This window comes from Nelumbo lutea, chromosome 2, assembly GCF_056320005.1.
Source record: "Nelumbo lutea isolate HS-2025 chromosome 2, American lotus-T2T, whole genome shotgun sequence".
NCBI classification, from domain to species: Eukaryota; Viridiplantae; Streptophyta; class Magnoliopsida; order Proteales; family Nelumbonaceae; genus Nelumbo; species Nelumbo lutea.
The window spans coordinates 48,826,777-48,840,615 of NC_142685.1; the positions used below are offsets into that span (position 1 = coordinate 48,826,777).

The following is a 13,839-nucleotide window of genomic DNA, read 5'->3' on the forward strand; positions in this document are numbered from 1 at the left end:
TTCATATTTTTTAAATTAAAAAAGAAATGAACCACATGTCGGAAGGGGGAAGAAAGATTTTAGTTCATGCAAACGCTGAGGTGAGAGGACCAATTGCTTCCCATGTCTCCTTTCTATTATAATAGAAACAGAAAAGATAAAACCACTTTTATTTGAATAGGTTAGGGAACATGAAAAACTAAATATGTAAAGAGGTATGGGTCTTCTAATCACAAGTCAAGCAGAAAAAAAAAGGCCTACACTTTGTGAACTAGCTAGTCTACATCATCTTGATTATATAGGTATACTTAGTAATTTTGTTCTTTGTTTTCTTGCACACCAACATTGCACAAGTTGATTTTAGTTCATTAAAATCATGTTGGTTTGTTGCACCGGTGGTTGTGACTTGTGAGAGCTGTAAACAAATTGAGATTTGAGCTCCACATTAGTGATTGGCCATCTATTAGGGGGATGGTTATTGCTGAACCATGGACGCTATATATCAAGAATCAAGAAACGTAGACGAGCAATCAATAAACAAGCCAAGGCGAATGCAAAAGAAGCACAAGTTATGAAATTATAGGAATTACCTGTGCAACAAAGGGATTATCGTTGTATACGGTGCAAGATCTGTAAAAGGGAATCTTTAATCATAAAATCCGATGTGGAGTCTCCTCAATTATCACAAACTACAAACACCTCTCCCTCTGTCCACAAGGACAATTCCAATCCCTGCCTCCCCTCTAAAGCTCTGCTATCAATCCTATATAATGGACAAAATAAACCTAACACCCCCAAACAACAGCTTCCTGCTTATAGCAACATATTTAAGGGTTGAAATATACCAATAAGCCAAAATATAGGGCCAACATCCTCAAGGCCTAAGGTCAACATCTAATAGAAAAAGACCAGATTCACCTATAAAAAATGAAAAGTTTAAACAAAAGGAAGCCGGATTAGGATGGTCCCTATCATATAAGAACCTGTTTGCGTTATGTGGTTTGAACTGAACTGAGTTTGGAGAGAGTTGGTAAATTCACATAAAGGTAGTATATGGGGGGGATGTAGCTTAGATGGTAAAGTGCTTTCTCAGCATGTGAGAGGTACAGGGATCGATACCCTGTATTTCCATTTTCCATCCCTTTATGCCAGATGTTCTTTATCCATTTTTATTGTTATTACTTGTTAGGCCAAAAGCCAAAAAAAAATTGAAAACCGTCATCAGCTTTTCTTTTCAACGGTGTTGAAAAACTGAAGTATCGTCGGTAAAATTAATAAAATACTGGATATTAGGCTATTAAAAAATAAGATATATTTATCATGCCTCAGAATTTGACCAATCAAAACCGCATTGAAGTTTGATGAATATCACCTGTTTCAACCAAAGAAATTTCATCCATATATCAGAGTTACATTGTTTCTCCCGGATTGGAAGAGTGCAAAAAAGACTCTTCATCCAATCTAAAGTTTCAGCTCTGAATTCTGTATCTCCCTTTCCTATTCTACCTTTATTAGCTATTTCATAAGCTACTTGATTGTTCACTCTTGATATATAATAAGATGCAAGGTGCCAATTTCCTAGTTGGTAACGTCTCGTGTTGATTGTAGCAGAATGAATCTCACCTGCACCAGGGTTGGAGGGTTATGGGTTTAGAGGACGAGTTACCCCTTCCCAGTGTATACCACCATAGAGCAAAAAAAAGACTACATGAAATCCTTCACTACATCAAACAGACCTTGTTCATCCCGGTTTAATCAACTATTCATATTTGTTAAACTATTACCAATATGTTGGGCATCTTTTCTGATTCCAATATGAGGAGCTGGCCTTAATGCATAAAGAATAGCCCACCATTTGTATAAAAAAAAAGAAAAAAAAGAAAAAGAAAAAAAAGTAAAATGCAAAAACCTCTCCTAAAGTTTTTTACAATCATAAAACCTCCCCTAAATTAAGTTTTATTTTAATAAAAACCTCCTTAAATTTTTGAAAAACTTGACACATACCTCCCTTCCATCACTAATCCATATGTAAAATTGCAAAATTACGAAATTATCCCCGAATCAAATTGCCCTAAATCGATTCACTCAACTTTTACTTTCGAGAATCATTTTGACACAACTCACGGTCAGCCTCAACAAATCCAACCCCAACAAATTCTAACTCGTCCCTTCCAACCCCAACAAATCCAAAACCGACTCCTCCTCCAGCCTTCCATGAAAAGACATGTTTCGATCCACATCCAGTCGAATCCATTCAGTGGAAGTTTATAACCAGTTCTAGTCGATTCAATGTGCTAGTTTTCATGCCAATATTGGGAAAGAGTTTATTCCAAAAGAAGTAGAAGAAGCTCTATCAGCTTGAGCACAACCAAGAATGCATTCTTATTCCTCTAATTAGAGCCCAACAAGAACAAGAGAAGAAAAACAGCATGAGCCCATCGTCTGCTATGTTGATATGCTTCTCAGCCTTGAACTCCTAGATGGTGGAAGGAAGCTTGACGGAAGACGAGTAGTGGCCTTGTGCTCGGAGTTTCTAAATGTGCGCACTGATACAACATCCATCACGTTGCAATGGATCATGGCCTGCAAATCTAGTGTAGCATCCACACATCCAAGCAAAGTTGTTTTCCGAGATCGATGGAGTGGTAAAATCTGGCGAAGAGGAGAAAGATCTGTAGAAGATGTCGTATCTAAAGGTGATAGTATTGGAGGGTTTGAGAAGGCACCCACAGAACCATTCAACCTAAAAACTTAAGCTGTTAAGTGAGATCCATGAATAGGTTTTATTCTCTAACATGCCCCCTCACACGAAAGGCCATTGGGCTTGAAGCGTGGACAGCACAGGCCCGCCCATACCTTGTACTGAAATTTAATTAATTATAATAGGGGTGACAAGAAACAAACACTAAACCACTTAACCAAAGTGGCTCTAATACCATGTCTAAGAATCATTCAACCTGAAAGCTTAACCTGTTAAGTGAGGTCCTTAAATAGATTTTGTTCTCTAACAACTTGTGCTACAACACTACATGCAATTATAGAGGATATCACCATAGAAGTGTATGTCATACCAAAGAAAGCTATAGTGAATTCCATGGTAGTGGAGATGGGATGAGACCCAAAAAGTACAGAAAGACCCGATGGAGTTCAAGCAGAAGGACCTCATGGAGAGGAAGTGTTTGATATAACGGAGATTAGGGAGATTAAGAAGATGTCACTTAGTGCTAGAATGAGGATTTGTCCTGGTCTTGGCTTGGCATTGCTTCATCTAGAGAATATTGTAGCCAATTTGATGAGGGATATTGAGTGAACAGTTGTGGATGGAGATGGAGTTGACTTGTTTAAGAAATTAGAGTTCACCGTGGTTACGAATAATTCTTTCAGGCCTCACACATCTCCAATGATGAAATAGAATATCTATAACACTGGTTAAAAGGTTCATTCAAGGTTATTTTAGTAAGACTTTATGTGAAATGATATACACAAGGGTAGAATGGGTATCTTGAAAAAACTAACACGTCAATGAAGAGGTATCTGTTGAGTTTTCTAAAAGGTTAAGGGAGATTTTTGTTAAAGTGAAACTTGAGGGGATGTTTTTATGATTGTCAGAAACCTCAAGGGAGTTTTTTGTATTTTATCTCAGAAAAAAAAGGGAATAGACCACCATTTAGTATCCACCACATTTTTTTTTGCCAAAAAAAACAAGGGCATATGTTATTGTCTAGGAGAACTGAAAATACAAGGATCATAACAGCTGCTTTCCTTACATACTTCTATATTATACTTATTAGCATTAGATGCTAGATCACGAGCAGCTGTATTAAATTGTCTACTTACATACTTTATATTTACAAACACAAAAGAGTGTAATAACAAATTTACTTGATCCTTCAAAGCTTTGATTGACCATTCTACATCACTGTCTTCTAATAAACTATTTATAAGTGCCCTTGGCATCTGAAAAAAAAAAAAAAAAAAAGCAAAAAAAAAATGATAAATGATGTTCGCAGCTCCTTTGCTTTCTTCAGGCCATTTAATAATGCCCACCATTCGACTTCACCGCTCCATTTGCAAAAAGTCTCCTACTAGCTACAAACATCAGATGGTCATTGTTGTTATGAATAGTATATCCAATTCTTGCAACGCCTGAGTTAGGAATAAAAGATTCATCCATAAACATTGAGAAAGAGTTGTGATTAGTAAGAGGAGGGTGCCTACTTAAATCAGAATCAACAATTCTCTCAGGATCTGGAGGTACAACCAAGAACTACAATGCTAAATCCAGAATTTAATTCGGGTTCAAGACTTGTTGACTATGCAATCTGGCATTCCTCATATCCCAGATTAATCTGGAAAATTTGCCAATGAAATATTTTTCTCCTCCTTAGGTAAATTGGCTAGTTGGGACGAAATCCATTGATTTACAAAGTTAGCCATGGTATTGTTTATTATATTAAGAGGGTTGGTTCCCAGTTGGGTTGAGAACCAAACTGCTCTTGAATAATGGCATGAGAAGAAAACATGTTGCCAGGATTCAGTCTCTTCGTTGCACATCACACATTTCATGTCTTCTTCTAGTAAAAAAACGAACCGGTCTCCGATACAAATACCATGCCACCAAGCCTTCTACATGAAGACTTGATACCTTAGAGGGGTTTTGGCTTTCCAAATGACATTCCAATTCACCTGAGAGTCCGATGAAATGGATTATTCTCTGAGAACACTCTATATCCTAATTTGACATCATATTTAACCTTCTTTGATTTTTCCACAATAAGGTGTCATGATGTAGATGGGTGATGCGTATAAATTACACTGGCAAGTGCACTAGCCGATTAAGTAATATAATGATGAATAGAGTATCATTCCCATGGGGATTGATCCAACAACTACTAGTACTGAATCAACTTTTTGTTATCTGATAAACTGAAATATTAAACAAAGGAAAACCCTAACTCCTAATTAGCAAGCTACCCTAAGCAGTTTCGGATCAGTTCACCTTTAATGATAAGAAGAATTACTGCATGCAAGAAATAGCAGAACCAGTTTAGCAATTAAATCTTTATGCAGCCCAACCGAAATGAATTCAGTCTTGGGTTGGCGAAACCCTAATTGTATGAGCAACCACTCTCGAGCACAGCCCACTCTATCTATGAGCAATAATTCCTATATCTCTATCAGATATTTAATCGCCATAGATGCATTAAGAACAAGGAGTCGACAAAAATTTACTCTAGTTGAAAGAATGCCAACGAATCATGCAAATTATCTCTAAGATGCATTCAATCCGTTTTTTTTTTTATTAGTTGATCTGATTACCTAAACTCTTTCTCAAGCAATTTAAGCAATCTAAGAAACAAGAATAATTTGGCCAAGATTATTCTATTAATCGAAAACCCTAATCAAGAAATCCCAAGAATAAATCACAATCAACCGGATATGCTTAAAATATTAATTACATATCAGATTTGAAATCCATCATGGTTCGCATAATAGAAAGAATGAAAGAAAGATTTAATAAAGAAAGATCATGAAACCCCCCTAATCGAATCTAGGTTACCGAATTTGTAGAATCAAAGAAGAAAACAACCTAAGATTTCTGCATCAACCTTCGATTTCCTCTTCAATTCGCATTTAGTAGCCTTCTCCCTTCTCTAACACTTCTTCTTCTTCTTCTTTGGTTTTGTCTTCAGGGGTCCGAACCCTAATTCCTTCTTTTTCTTTTCTTTTTATACTCTTCTTTTCAGCCTCTCTCTTCTCTAAAGTCAGCCGCCTTTTTGGAGCCTCCCTTAGGGCTGCAGTTGGGCTGCAATTCTTGGTGGGCCGAATTGTTGTTGGGTTGTTCTCCTTGATGGGCCGAACTATTGTTCTCCCATAAGGTTTCGGTTGGGCTGCAGTTGGGCCTCTCTCCTTGGTGGCTTTAGTACTTCCCATGGGGTTTTGGCTGGGCTTTTCTTCTTGATGGGCCGAAGTATGCTCTCTTCACCCTAGATTGTCACAAACTCTTAGTTTCCTAGATTTCTGCTCAATTAGGGTAAAAACCATTGCAAATCATCATCAAAACCATATATACAGCAATAAAAATGATGTGTAGCATGCGCAAACATCAATGAGGGGATAAACAAATTTGGCTAATATTAGCAATACATCTATCAGTAAAGAAATGGAGTAATTTCCTTTGATCCCAGCTTCCATTCTCACCAATCATATCCTTCACATTTACATTCAAAAGACTAGAAGAAACAACATCCTTGAATTCTAGATAGCCTTCATTGAATGTGGGGATCAACGGGTCTGAAATTTGTATTGATTGGCCATCTTTGATTTGTCAAATGAAGTTATCTTTTAGAATCATTTGATTTCTTTTTTAGAGAAAACCAAGATTTATTTGTGAGATATTTCTCTTTCAAAATGGCATTCCACATACCTGATTTTCTAGAGAATAGCCTCCAAATATTTTTTGCAAACAAGGTTTTATTGAAATCCTTTAATTTTCAAAAGCCTAACTCTCCTTGTATTGGTTTACAGATTTTGCTCCATGCAATAGTGTGGAATGTTGTTTTATTTTGTTGACCACACCACCAAAAATCTCTTTGTATTTGTTCCATTTTGGCCACTGTTTTGCTATTTAGAATGAAGAAACTCATTAGATAGGTGGGAACAACTTGAAGAACTGACTTGACCATTGTAGTCCTTCCCGCTTGGGTCATAAATTTGGCTTTCCACCTTGCTAACCTAGCTTCCATATTTTGGATAATTTTTCGGTGTTCTTTTCTTCTTCTGCCTTCAAAATTTAGTACCCCTCCCAAGTATTTTTCTTTTAAGGTCATATGTTTTATCCCAAGTTCTCTCAACAGAATTTTCCTTTTCCTTCTATAAACACATTTACTAAATTGGGCTCCTGATTTATGATTGTTGATTTTTTGTCCTAATAAGGTTTGGAAATCAAATAGGACTTCTTTCACTTTGGACACTTGATTTGGATCAGCTTTGCACATTACTAAATAGTCATCTGCGAAGAGCAGATGAGTAATCAGAATTCCTCTTCTACATAGCTTAAATCCCTTCAAACCTCCATCTCTCTCAGCTTTTTCAAATAGGCAAGATTGCACTTGCGTTCCCATAATGAATAGGTATGGGGAGAGAGGATCCCCTTGTCTAGTCCATTTCTCAAACTAAAATACTCTTTTTGGGTTCCATCTATCTTGATTGAAAACTTGGGAGAATTAATACAGGTATCCACCATTTTACACCATTCGTGAGGGAATCCCATTTCAGAAAGGACTTCCAGGGTAAAATCTCTTCTCATTCGATTATAACCATTTGGCATGTCCATTTTCATTAGCACCCATCCCACTCCTTTTTTTTTCATTTTATTGCATATTTCATTGGCCACTATCACATTATCCACACATTGCCTTCCTTTACGCTATGTTTGGTTTGAAGTAAAAGGTAAGAAAAGAAAGGGAAAAGTAGGGAAACTCGTACAAGGTTTGTAATGGTTTCCCTACCTTTCCTTTTCTTTCCCTACTTTTTCCTTCAAACCAAGTGCTCGTGAATGCAGCCTAATTTGGAGCAATTACTTTTCCAACAATTTTTGCATTCTCATTACGAGGCATTTTGCAAGAATTTTGTATATTACACTGCAAACACTTATTGGCCTATATTAAGAAATATTTTCTGGATTTTTCATATTTGGAATGTAAACCAAATTGGTGGCATTAATGTTAGAAGGAAATTCTGCTATCTCGAAGAAGTTTCTTACTAAGGACATGATGTCAGCTTTTAAGAGATTAGTTTGGAGAGAAAGTGACGTGTTTGTATTAACAAATGGCCTCATTACTAAATAGGGTAAATTATAGATAAGTACACTATAGTTTGGGGGTAGTGACAGATAGATATCCTGAACTTTTAATTGCAATACTTGAGTACCCTAAACTTTCAAAAATAGACATTTGGGTCAATCCATTAGTATTCCGTCAGTTAAACATTACATAATATCAGAAATACCCTTCTCGTGTATTTTTGAGATCATTCTATGAAGTAAACTCATCACCAGAGAATGTCATCATTAGAAAATTATAATATATTATTTGTTGTCTATGTGGGAATGTCATCGTGGGGAAATGTTTGGCTATCTGAGAATGATCTCAGAAATACATGAGAAGGGTATCTTTGATATAATGTAATATTTAACTGATGGAATACTAACGGATGGACCTAAGTGTCTATTTTTTAGAGTTTAGGGTACTCAAGTATAGCAATTGAAAGTTTAGAATAATTATTTGTCATTACCCCCAAAGTACAAGATATATCTATCTATAATTTATCCTAATAAATATGGGAAAAAATATCATTTTTAGAAGCATCTGTTCTGATTCTATCTATCTACACCGGCTCTTTATTACTTTCTTGTTGTAAGAATTGAAGACTCTATTTCTGTATTTGCATTGAATCTGGTTTTATCCCTACCCTTGAAAATGTAATTGTTGCATTCTTCCCATATAAATTTGACAAATACAATCCATTTCTTCAACATATTCAATTTATTTGATTTTCTTTGTGCATTGTTAAATGACTTTGCCATTTGTTTAATTATTATCTCGCCAAAAGTTGCTTCTGTCCTTATGGATACAGCTGAGGATTAAATCCTATTAACTGTGTTATGGAAAGGCATGATATATATATATAAAAAAAAAAAAAAAAAAAAAAAAAAAAAAACTATTACTAGCAACCAATATGTATCATAGGTAGAGGTGGCAATTTTTCACCCAACCCACCGAACCACCTACCCAACTCGCACATTTACTTAGCGGGTTGTGTGATCAACCCATGACCCAACCTGCCCATTTAAATGGGTTGAGTTGGGTTGGGTTGTGGATAACCAATGGATTAACCATTACAAACATAAGAATTAATTCTTTACCCTTTTTTTATTTTCTTCATTTGAATTAAGTAAGTTATAATTAATGCCTTAATTTTCTATTAATTATTGACTAAATTTAGTTTTGTCTTGAACCGATACACTTCATCCAACATAAGTCCAAATTAATTTGACCCGAGCCTGACAATTCAACATGGTCTGACTCGATCCACCATATATCGATCTAGATCGACCCAAATCCGAAATAGATTCCAAGTGTAATGGTTCGGTACCGCTCACTCTGCCCAGTTTGGGTCATCCTATCCAACTAGTATTCACACAACCCAACCCGACTCGATGCAAGCCGATTCGAGTAAACCCAAATCCGAAATAAACCCCAGGTGGGACGGTTTGGTACTGCTTGCTCTGCTCGGTTTGGATCATCCGGTCCAACCAGTATTCACACAGCCTAATCTGATACAACTCGATCCGGGTCAACCAAAATCCGAAGTGGTTTCAAGTGGTACCACCAAGCTTTGACTAACTTATTTGTTAAGAGAGTTGGTTTGTTTTTTAAGTCCATAAATATAAGATTAATGGGTTTGGACGGATTGGATTGGATTAAAGTGGGTTTAGTTTGAACCCAACCTATTTAATTTTATATAACCGGATCATTAATGGGTTGACGGATTAGATGGGCTGTTGAAACTCAACCCAAACCAAACACAAGCCAACCCACCCAATTGCCACCACTAATCATAGATAGCCAATTAGTCGGTATACATCAAACGGGAAGTTTTAATCGGTCATGTTTTCTGGCGTCATACCTTTCCAGCATCATAAATTTATCCAAAAAAAAAAAAACAAGTAAAAAAAGACTGATTTGGGAGGGTGGACTGATCATTCAGCCAAGCTAGTTCAGCTTACCTTTGAGAGAACCGGGTGATCTTTAAGCTATTCAACGCCGCTGGGTTCCGTTGCAGGCAGAAAGAAACCTCCAAAGCCACCTTCTCTCGGCACAAAAAGCTTCTTCCCACCTCTTTTTGCAGGAGAATAGGGGTCTTATTAAATTTATTCATTTTCTTGCTTTCTTCCTAAAGAGGCTGAAATGAAAAGCCCAAAAAATGACTTACATCCGATTTGAGCTCTTTGGATTTTTCATCAAGTGTAGCTTAAAGGTTGTCTGTGTAAGGCCCACCTCAGAAAGTCAAAAGCCAATAAGCCATTGTGTTTCAGCTCTCCATAACAAGCATCTATTACAGAAAAAACCGACTGCTGGGGGCCAACTGCCAACAGCCAAAGCTGTTGAAAACATTCTTGGGTATGACACCATTCTCATGTGATGGGTTAAAAGAGTAACTGCCCTTAATATTTTTTCTGACCATAAAGACAATTAAGGGACCTGAATAGTTGGCGTGTCATGCCCAAAAACGCTTCCAAGAGCACAGGCTGTTGGCTCCCAACAGACTAAGCTTTCTCATCTATTACAACTTCTGAACTTTTCTGGCTAGAACTAATATAGCTCAATTGTCTATGAAGCTCAAAATGTAAGGCAGCCCAGCCCAGTGCTGGTGCTGGTGCTGGCCTCATAGTACTCGGCCCAGTCTGAGCAGGCAATTCGGCCAGTCAAAATGTATCCACCGAGTCAGTGGCCAAAAGTCATATTGTCTCTGCTCCATTCCACTTCCACCAGCGATATCATATGACAGTAAATTGCCATCTAAATGCATTTGTGTCGGGGAGAAGGGGTGTCAATGGACCGATTTTGACCTTGGCCCCCATCCAAATCGAAAATCTATTTGAACGGGGTTGGACAGAGTATAAGATATATTGAGTTTGACTAGTCTAGACTTAATGTTACAAGTATTTATTGGATTGAATTGGATGTGGTCCATCCGCAATAGATTTATATCAGGGGTTTTTATAGTTCAGTTCATCCTTAAAGTGGAACTAAGATTTCTAAGGGTGGATTGAATCCTACCTGTGGATTGATGCTAAATTTATGGGTAGGATGCCGTTTATAAGGGGCTACTAATATATTAGGATTGGGCTGCAATTCAGATTTCTGAGATGGATTACAGTCTACTTATCCCTTTATATTTTGATCCATTGATAGAAGATAAAAATATAGGTGTGAATGAGTCAAGTTTGGATTAGAAAAAAAAACCTAAATTAAAACTAATTTGAATAAATTTAATGGTCCATACATTGAATTGGGCTAATCAAAATTGGTCCAAAGTATTCATATTAAAACATATCAGATTTCATACATTGATTGGATTGTAATGATTTCATATTATACCATATCAGATTGGACCAAATCCGATCCAATTGACACCCCTAGATAGAAATCCTCAAGGCAACTCTCGATCTACTCCCAATAAAACATGTTTCAATAAGCTTATAATCGCACATCTTTAACATGTTCCATATCATCCCCCCCATCAAGTGCAAAATATGTTGGAATATAAATCATGTTGAAAATGTGTTGGAATATATTTTGTTACAAAATCTGAATTAAACCAAACACAGCCTTATAAAAGGGGGGGTAGGTAAAATTGAGATTTTCTTTTAAAGGATCATGCAATCAACGTAGTCTGTGTATCCGGATTAACACAACGGAAAAATGCCTGATTACTTTATGAGATGGACCACTTAAAGAAGGCGCGCAGAATGTGAATGTCATTATTGAAGTAGGAATAAATTCGTTGATGTTGGCTGGGCCTTTCGAGAAGGAACATATTTTATTATTATTTTTTTTAGGGTAAAATATAAAATCCTCCTTATGTTGTCTTACAATCATAAAAATCACCCCTGATCGTTCACTTTATCAAAAACCTTCCCCATAATTAAAAAAAAAAAAAAAAAAAGTCTGCACTTACCTCCCTTTCATCATTATCCATCGTTGAAAATGTTGGTCTAATACTTTTTTTTTTAAATACCCATATTACTTTTATGCATATAAAGATTTATTAAAATGCCTCAAAAAAATTTTTAACTTTTAACTGAAAATGTTCCATAGGTCAAATTAAAAAAAAAAAAAAAAAAGTAAGGAAAGTAAGGCTGTGTTTGGTTGCAATATAAACACAAATATGTACACTATAAATATTAATACAAAGTGTAACCCATTTTTTGTATTCTTCCTATTTGTTTGAAATTGATGCAAAATGTGTGTCACATTATTAAATGTCATAAAATTTTAGTCAAATGCACCAATTATTAGAAGAGCACAAGTTATATCCAAAAAAATGGGTACAGAAATGTGTTCTTCTCAAAACTAAGGGAGAATTTTGTTAAATATCCCATTTCAAGGCTTATATCGCAAGTAATTTTTTGTAGGACAAATCTGACATTTTGAATTATGTAGATGACTACAGCTCTTTTCAAAACTAAGGGAGAATTTTGTTAAAGTCAAACTTCATAGAGATTTTTATGATTGTGATAAACCAGAGAGAATGTTTTTATATTTTACCTTCTTTTTAAGATCCATTGAGGAAATATCTCAATTGTAGGTTGTCTCAAGCTCCCAATCGTTCAATATGACTGAAAAGAACTTGCACTACAAAGTGGATGAGTCTTCACCAACACAATGACAATGGCTGACGTTGCAATACCCTACAAAGTGGATGAGTCTTCACCAACTCAATGACAATGGCTGACGTTGCAATACCGTGTGGTTGAGGTGGTCAGTTGACAATTTGACATCTCTCTCTCCCTCCTCTCCCCATTAGAGTGATATGTTATTTCTCAGTCTCTCTCTCTCCGTTAAAACTTCCTTTCCTATCCACTTTACGTTTTAAAAGCCATCAATCATATTGTGTAATGGGTTCGACTATACATCGACTGTATATTAACTGGATTTTTATATATATATAGTTCGTCCGCTCCTGTAGAGGATTTAAATTCAACTCTTTGAAAAGAAATAAATTGAAAGGAAGAAAGAGTTTTTTTAAGCCTAGAAATTCACGATATTTTACCAACAGAGTTGAAACAAATATATATAAAAAATTGTATTTTCTGAAGGTAAACAAACGAAAAGGGCTATCTCGGATAATTTTGAAATGCTTGCTCATTTTGCTGAATTGGTTTTAGTATACACCATTTTGGAAGCTGATTGTGACTTGGACTCTGCCCTTCCCTGAGAAAATTGTCTCTCCAAATCAGACAGATATTTCTTGGGCTGGTGGATTTGTGATTTTCTTTTTGTAAAGAGAGAATGCAATTATGCAATAAACGTGGCTGCAAAGTTTGGCCGGTTTATGCAGAGCCAATGCGTGGGGTCTCCCCCATCTTCGCTGGTAGATGTTTGAGATGAGGGTTTCAGATCCTAATTGCTTTTTCTTCATCAAGTGTTGATTGATTCTTTTAAGCCTTGGGCCGGATGTTTGGACTTTTTTTTTCCAAAGGAGAGCCTTCCGATCAATAACCATCAAAGTTACATATAGTAGCATCAAACTTGCATTATAAACAAGGAAATGAGCAGTCGAGTTAGTATCAAAAAACTTAAACATAATTTCATCTTTGATGGGCTTGTTTTGTGTGAATATGTCTCTTTTGTAAGTGTTCATGGAATATGAAAATTTCCCAATTAGTACTTTGTAATTTGGGTCTAGTGTTACTTTAGTCCCTGAAATTTGAAATGCAACAATTATGTACTCGAGTTTTTAAAACATGTTAATTTAGCATCTACCATTAATCAGCCATTAAGTGGCATTTGAAAAGGCACAAATGTCCTTCCTGTGTCATCCAATTTTCTTTATCAGCCATTCAAACGTTGATAAAAAATAATCAATCCCAAATATTTGCCTATTATTCATGAAAGTTGGGGTCACCAGAATGCCCATTGAGATGTGACCTCAAGTCCTCAACTTTCTTGAATAGAAGAGGCAAGAATTTTGGACTATTCATTTTTTGTCAACGTTTGGATGGTTGGTAAAGAGAGTTAGATGACAATCAAAGGGCATTTGTGTCTTTTCAAATGCCACTTAATGGTTGGT

General features: G+C 36.1%; 1 pseudogene; it reads left to right on the forward strand.

Moving 5' to 3' along the window:
• Window positions 1-2,434: 2,434 nt before the first annotated feature.
• LOC148870504 (cytochrome P450 89A2 pseudogene) lies at window positions 2,435-3,289 on the forward strand (annotated as a pseudogene).
• The last annotated feature ends 10,550 nt before the right edge of the window (window positions 3,290-13,839 follow it).